The sequence below is a fragment of the Macaca nemestrina genome, chromosome 2 (genome assembly GCF_043159975.1).
Source record: "Macaca nemestrina isolate mMacNem1 chromosome 2, mMacNem.hap1, whole genome shotgun sequence".
Taxonomy (NCBI): domain Eukaryota; kingdom Metazoa; phylum Chordata; class Mammalia; order Primates; family Cercopithecidae; genus Macaca; species Macaca nemestrina.
In genome coordinates this window covers 180,518,105-180,524,492 of record NC_092126.1, presented here as the reverse complement: position 1 = coordinate 180,524,492, position 6,388 = coordinate 180,518,105, and the positions used below count along the sequence as shown (strand labels likewise).

At 32.6% G+C, this 6,388-nt stretch overlaps 1 non-coding gene across 1 annotated transcript; it reads left to right on the top strand.

Annotated features, from left to right (window-relative positions):
• Nucleotides 1-3,969: 3,969 nt before the first annotated feature.
• LOC112425881 (U1 spliceosomal RNA) lies at nucleotides 3,970-4,136 on the top strand. The gene has a single exon (XR_003017068.2). It is a non-coding gene; the product is annotated as a U1 spliceosomal RNA (small nuclear RNA).
• Nucleotides 4,137-6,388: the final 2,252 nt, after the last annotated feature.

Here is a 6,388-nt window from a genome sequence, read left to right as displayed (position 1 = left end):
ATAGTTTTTATTGATATACGTTTCAAGAGAGAAAAATATATTAATATTTCATTGACATTAATATCATCAGAAATTTCCATTGATATGAATGTATCCTTACAGCACCTGTAGAACTTCACAGCGCATCATTTATATCCCAGGCTAAGAATATGGCACTGCTAAAGTTGTGTAGCACAGTCTGTGTACCACAACCTGTGTAGCTACACTAATGTACCTGTTACAATACAGTTTCTGTTGAAGTATAAAAAAAAAAAGCTCATACTTTCAAATATTTTTTTTCAAATGTAATACAATATACCAATTCAAGTTTTTGCTTTGTTTTGTTTTGTTGTTTAAAAGAGATGGTGTCTTACTATGTTGCCAAAGCTGTATTCAAACTCATGGGCTCAAGCAATTATCCCATTTCAGCCTTCAAAGTAGCTGGGACTACAGGCATGTACCACCACTCACAGCTAACCAATGCAGTTTTTTCAATCAAGTTGAGCCATATTTATATAGTTGACTATAGATCTATAATCAACCACATATGTAGGAAAGTATCTGATCCAGCCTAGGAGCTGTGATATTGTCTGAAATAGTTGAACAAAAAAAAGATGGAAGGATTAGATTAAAAATAAAATTACATTTTAAGACACAAAACTAAGACGCTCATGAAGTGCTGAAACTCATTAGAACAACTTCTGATAAGCTCCTTATTAAATAGACTGGAAAACTCGGGAAAACAGTATGGCTAAATTAGTTAACTTAGTTTTCTTTTTTTTCTTCTCTTTCTTTCTTTTTTTTTTTTTTTGACATGGAGTCTTGTTCTGTCGCCCAGGCTGGCGGCATCTCGGCCCACTGCAACCTCCGCCTCCTGGGTTCAAGCAATTATCCTGCCTCAGTCTCCCAGGTAGCTGGGACTACAGGTGACCGCCACCACGCCTGGCTAATTTTTTGTATGTTTAGTAGAGACAGGGTTTCACCATAGTAGCCAGGATGGTCTTGATCTCCTAACTTCGTGATCTGTCTGCCTCGGCCTCCCAAAGTGCTGGGATTACAGGCGTGCACCACCATGCCTGGCCGTTAACTTAGTTTTTCAATAAATTTTACCTGGAGGATATGTAATGAAATATATCTGAATTTGTTCTGATAAATTCTCTGTGAATATAAAGATTTATTGTAAATTTTACTTTACATATAGCTTAATATATGGGATAGCAAATTGTACAGTAGATTGTAGAGTATTATGCATCAAATTAGTGGTCACTTATAGTAATTCAAAATAATACCTAAGTAAGAAAAGAAAATGATGGCTAGTCTGATGTCATTGCTGATAGTTCAAAAATATTATAAGTAAAAGCATGAGTTTTATTAGTTTTGAACAAAATTCAAAATATGTATACCTAAATATAAGAAAGAGAGTAAATCCATAGAGTGTAGATGTGGAAAAGCAGTCTTTTGAGTTTAATTTTGAAGTGTAACAGTTTTTGTGTTAATGTGTGTGTTTCTTTTTCTTAATGTATATATTATTTGAGAATCTTCATTTATATCAATGAATCTGTGGCAGAGTACAAGATGTTTTAATCTAACATGTTATTTAATGCTCCGTTAAAGAGGTGGTGAACTAAAATTACACATTATTTCATATTTGCTTAAACAAAATGTGTGTAGAACAGAGTCCTATGCTTATTCATTTAATCAGCAATGTATATTGAGTGCCTGTTCTGCACCAGGCAGTGTGATAGCATCTTTATACATAATAATGAATATATCAGACATTTTTCTGTTGCCATAGATTTGTTATTTAGAAACAGACATTAATCACGTGTAAATATATAGATGGATAAATCAGTAGATAAATAGAATTCAAGAGTAATCGATTTTGAAGCAACGTGCTGGGATGCTAGGAGCTATAGGAGTATTTAGGAGATTACCTGATCTAGTCCATAAGACATGAAAAGAGAGAATAACTAAGTAAACATTTTCTTAGCAAAATGACATTTGAGCCAAAATATGACAGATAATTTATCAGTTGGAGTTCAGACAAGGAAGCAGAGTCATTATAATGTTACTGGTGGAGGGTCTTGACTATGAGTCATCCAGATTCTTGGTATGTTGAACAAAGATTTTGACAAAACACACAAAGCAACAAAAGAATGAAACAAAAAATCACAGATTTATTGAAATAAAAATACACTCCACAGAGTAGGAGTAGGCTCAAGCAAGCAGCTCAAGAGAACTCATTACAGAATTTTCTAGGGTTCAAATACCCTCTAGAGGTTTCCCTTGGGTTACTTGGTTACATCCTACATAAATGAAGACTTGACCTGCAACCAGTCTGATTAGTTACAGGAGGTGACCAATCAGATACTGAAGTGAAGTTACAAAGTTACGTTCTGTGCAAATGAAGACTTGGCCCATCACCAGTCTGATTGATTGAGGGTGGGGACCAATCAGAGGTGCTTTCCATTTTTTGTCTGTGATGCAGTGGAATGGGAGGGGGTGTTGCAAAGGGAGTAGCCTCTTATCCCTTTGTTATTTGGGTGTAGAGAGGTGAGGTTTTACTTTTGATTCAGTTTTAGGGAGTCAGTGCACATTGGCCTTAGGTTCTTTGCTTCCAGACCACATTGTCCTGTCTCAATATGAGTTATAGAATTAAAAGTTTAGTACAAGTATTAAACCTTAGAGTTGTGAGGCTAAACGGGAGAATTGAAGGTTGGAAGAGAAGAGTTAGACAATCAGAGAACAAGTCACTAGCTTCTGTCTGAAGTACTTCCTCCCTAAGTACCTGCAGAGGAAAAGCTAAGAAAATCCAATTTCATAAGAGGACTGTGAAGGGAAATTCCTAAAGAATTTGCGAGGAAGCTACTACTGCTGTATAACTCTTGCCTTTATTTTGATCTGGGGTCACTGCTGTTTGTCAGATTATTAGCAATTGGGTAGACAAGACAGACATAGAGTGGAGGAGTTCAAAAACAATCTGAAATCTACCAGGTACCCTTGGGTCTCTCTGCCATCTATGTGACCACAAAAACCCTCTTAGAGGGTAATGGTGGTTACCTCACTTCTCAAATCTTCCACAAGTTTCTCTTTAGGCCAACTCTAATCAAGAACCCAACAAAAAAGGGATTCTAGGCAATGTAGTTCCCCACTTAACCAAGTGGCCAATAGAAAAAATATAGTCTAGATGAGTAAGAGTTAGCTAGATGATAATGATTTTAAGAATAAGAGAAACAATCTAGAGACACAGAGACCTGATGAGTGCTGTATGCATCAATTTTATTAATTTTCTAATAAAGTAAACCCTTACTTATGTGCATCATTTTATGAAAACACTTACGTTTTAGTTTGGTTTTTAAGAGAAGTGGATTAAGCATTAAGCATTTGAATAAATCACATAAAAGTTTTTAGAAAGAAGCAAAAGTTATTTATATCATCATAAACACAGATGATAAAAGGGAAACATCTACTTGCATTTCTGAGTTTTTAAATGAACACTGAAAAGTAGAAGAACAATTTAAGGGTTAAGAAATGATGGTTAAGAGGATCAGCAATTCAGACTTCTGGATATATTTTATGGAAGCTAACATGATCCTGAATTAATTTTCTTCAGAATCTGAAGGCCACATAGTGTTTGCCTTCCTCTGGACAATTTCTTTTTTGTTTTGGGCCATGAAACAATTAATAGATTCACACAATTGCAAAAAGTTCTTATGCATAGTGGGAATAATTATTATGTGGCTTATGCAATTAGGAGCTTTAGAAAGAGTAAAGTCATGCTGATATAATAGGATAAGTATTTATTTGATATTAAGTTCAATTGATAGTATATTTTCTTTCAATTTTTAAATTTTCTTTCTTTCTTTCTTTCTTTCTTTCTTTCTTTCTTTCTTTCTTTCTTTCTTTCTTTCTTTCTTTCTTTCTTATTTGGCTATTGTTTCTAGGCTCTATAATGACTTAGGCAAGTTTTTAATTAAAATGTTGATTATTATACTTATCTGGAAATGGAGATACCATAATCATGAAGGTGGTTTTTCCAGGGTGAGGCTTATCCATTGAACTCTGGGTGTGCTGACCCCTGTGATTTCCCCAAATGTGGGAAACTCTAATGCACAATTTGTGGTGGTGGTGGAGGACTGTGTTCCTACTCTCCCCAGTTTTATTTTTTTCAATATTAAAATTCAATTTAAAACATAAAAAAAATGTTGATTATTATAAATGGGATATGAGACGTTTAAAACATCACTTTTGTACTTACATAGCTATATTAAACAATAACTTGTGTAAGAAACCAGCCCATGCAAAAAAGAATAGACAACTACATCATAAAATTAACGTTTTTATTTAGGCAAGAAGAAATTGTACCATTTGAATTTTGTCTAATATTGATGAAAATATCACTGAGAAATCTCAATACCGTAAGTTTTAACTCATTTGATCAATTGAAATGGAACCAAAAACAAACAAAACAATCAATAAAATATCATGGGAAATAAGTTAGTATGTAATTTAAAATTTACATTGCTAATACAATGGTAGCAGTATCAGATCATCACTTGACTTTTTTTCTACTTTCAAAGAGTATAAAAATAAAATCTTCGTAATTTAAAGACCTCATGAATATTTCACAAATCAGATGTAGGTTATTATGATAATGAGCAAGAAAAGAAGATTTGCTCATATTTATTATTTTTGATGAAATAAAATTATGCCTTTTACTTTCTGCTTTTGTTTCAGACATCTCCAAACAACTATAATACTATTAGCGCCTATACCAATTTTTTCAGTAATATAGTAAACACTAAAAAGAACTAATGCAGTCAATGAACTAATTTTATTTAACAATGGTAGGAAGAGAAACCTTTTATGCAACTTTAACAACTGTTTGCTCTTAATCTCTTTTCTGTTTATATCATGCTTCTAAGAAAATAATATATGACATAAGATATACCAAAATATTTTTAATCTAGAAGGAAGAGTTTCACACAAAACATGCCACAACCTCCCAATAAAGTACAAGATATAAAGTCAATTTTTATATAAATCCATGGGGTGTTTTAAGTTATGGTTGATGGTGAGCGCAATCTCTACTCAAATATTATTGAGAATATTTGAAAAGAAAATCCAATAAGGCTATAGTAAATTCCAGCTAAAAAGCATGTTTAAAAACGCATGCTATGAAACAGCATTACCATTTTATTTTATGTATACCTCCAGCAGCTCCTTTAATATTGTTTTGCTAAATATAATGTACATAACTATCAGCAGACACAGTGTCTCTTATAACCTTCAGTCACATTTGGCTAAACAATTAAATTCCATTTAAGAAATGTGTATCAAGTGCTTACTCTACCATGCACTTTTCTAAGTGTTTGATATAAATCAGTGAGTGAAACAAACAAACTCTTTGGCTTATAATCTTGCATTCCAAATATAACTTTAAAATTTCCACCTAGAATTTTTTCACCTCCAATTCATTCTTATTAAAAATCAAAACAGTCGTCTTTAGTAAAGGTGTTACTCTTCTTGCCTTCTCAGTTTTGCAAAGAGTACTGAGATTTTCAGTACTGAGAAATTCAGCTATTCAAATTTCTAATCTTTTTTACATTTTCTTTTGAAATTGGTTTATAATTCTGTTAAAATATCATTTTTCATCATTATTGTTTTTATAATTATATCTCATCATTATTTTCACATCCATTTTAGTAAATCGAATTTCCCTTTTCCTCTAATTTACTCAATTGTTATTTCAGCCATTAATTTATTTAATGACCATTTGTTAAACATCTGTATTCTGTGTGACATATTAGGACTGAACTATTACAATAGTTTCCTAATGGCTCTCCTTATCTCTTTTCGTTTCCAATGAATTCCACAAGTTATTGCCAGTAATTTTTTGAAACTAATAATAGTTTTATTAATGTTAACTTACCTTCCATCAACTATCAATGACACCCATGTGCCAGCAGGGTAAAGTTCGTAGCTATTAATTGATCTTCACATTTTCTTGTCCCAATGCCTGTTTTAACTTTATAACTCTCTTCACTTACAGGAAATTTTGTCACAGTAGAATGATCTATTCAGTCCTCAAATGTGCCTTTCCAGCTTTGTCTTTTCCATGTATTTTTTTTTTTTCTAATGCAAAAGTACTCTTCCCACTCCTCTTTCTATAAAAAGCTTGTAATTCGCTCAAATTCAAGCTTAAAACCTACTTCCTTCATGAAGTCTTTTCTAACCACTTGAACAGTCTGAACTGTTCTATCCCATTTCAGTGTCACTTAACATCTTATTTTATACTTAATTTCATATGGCTTGCATTTCTATCTATTTATATGTATTGCTATTAATTTAAACTTTGTCTTACTCCTAAATAAGGTTTATCTACAAGGTTATGTGTAAACCACAGACA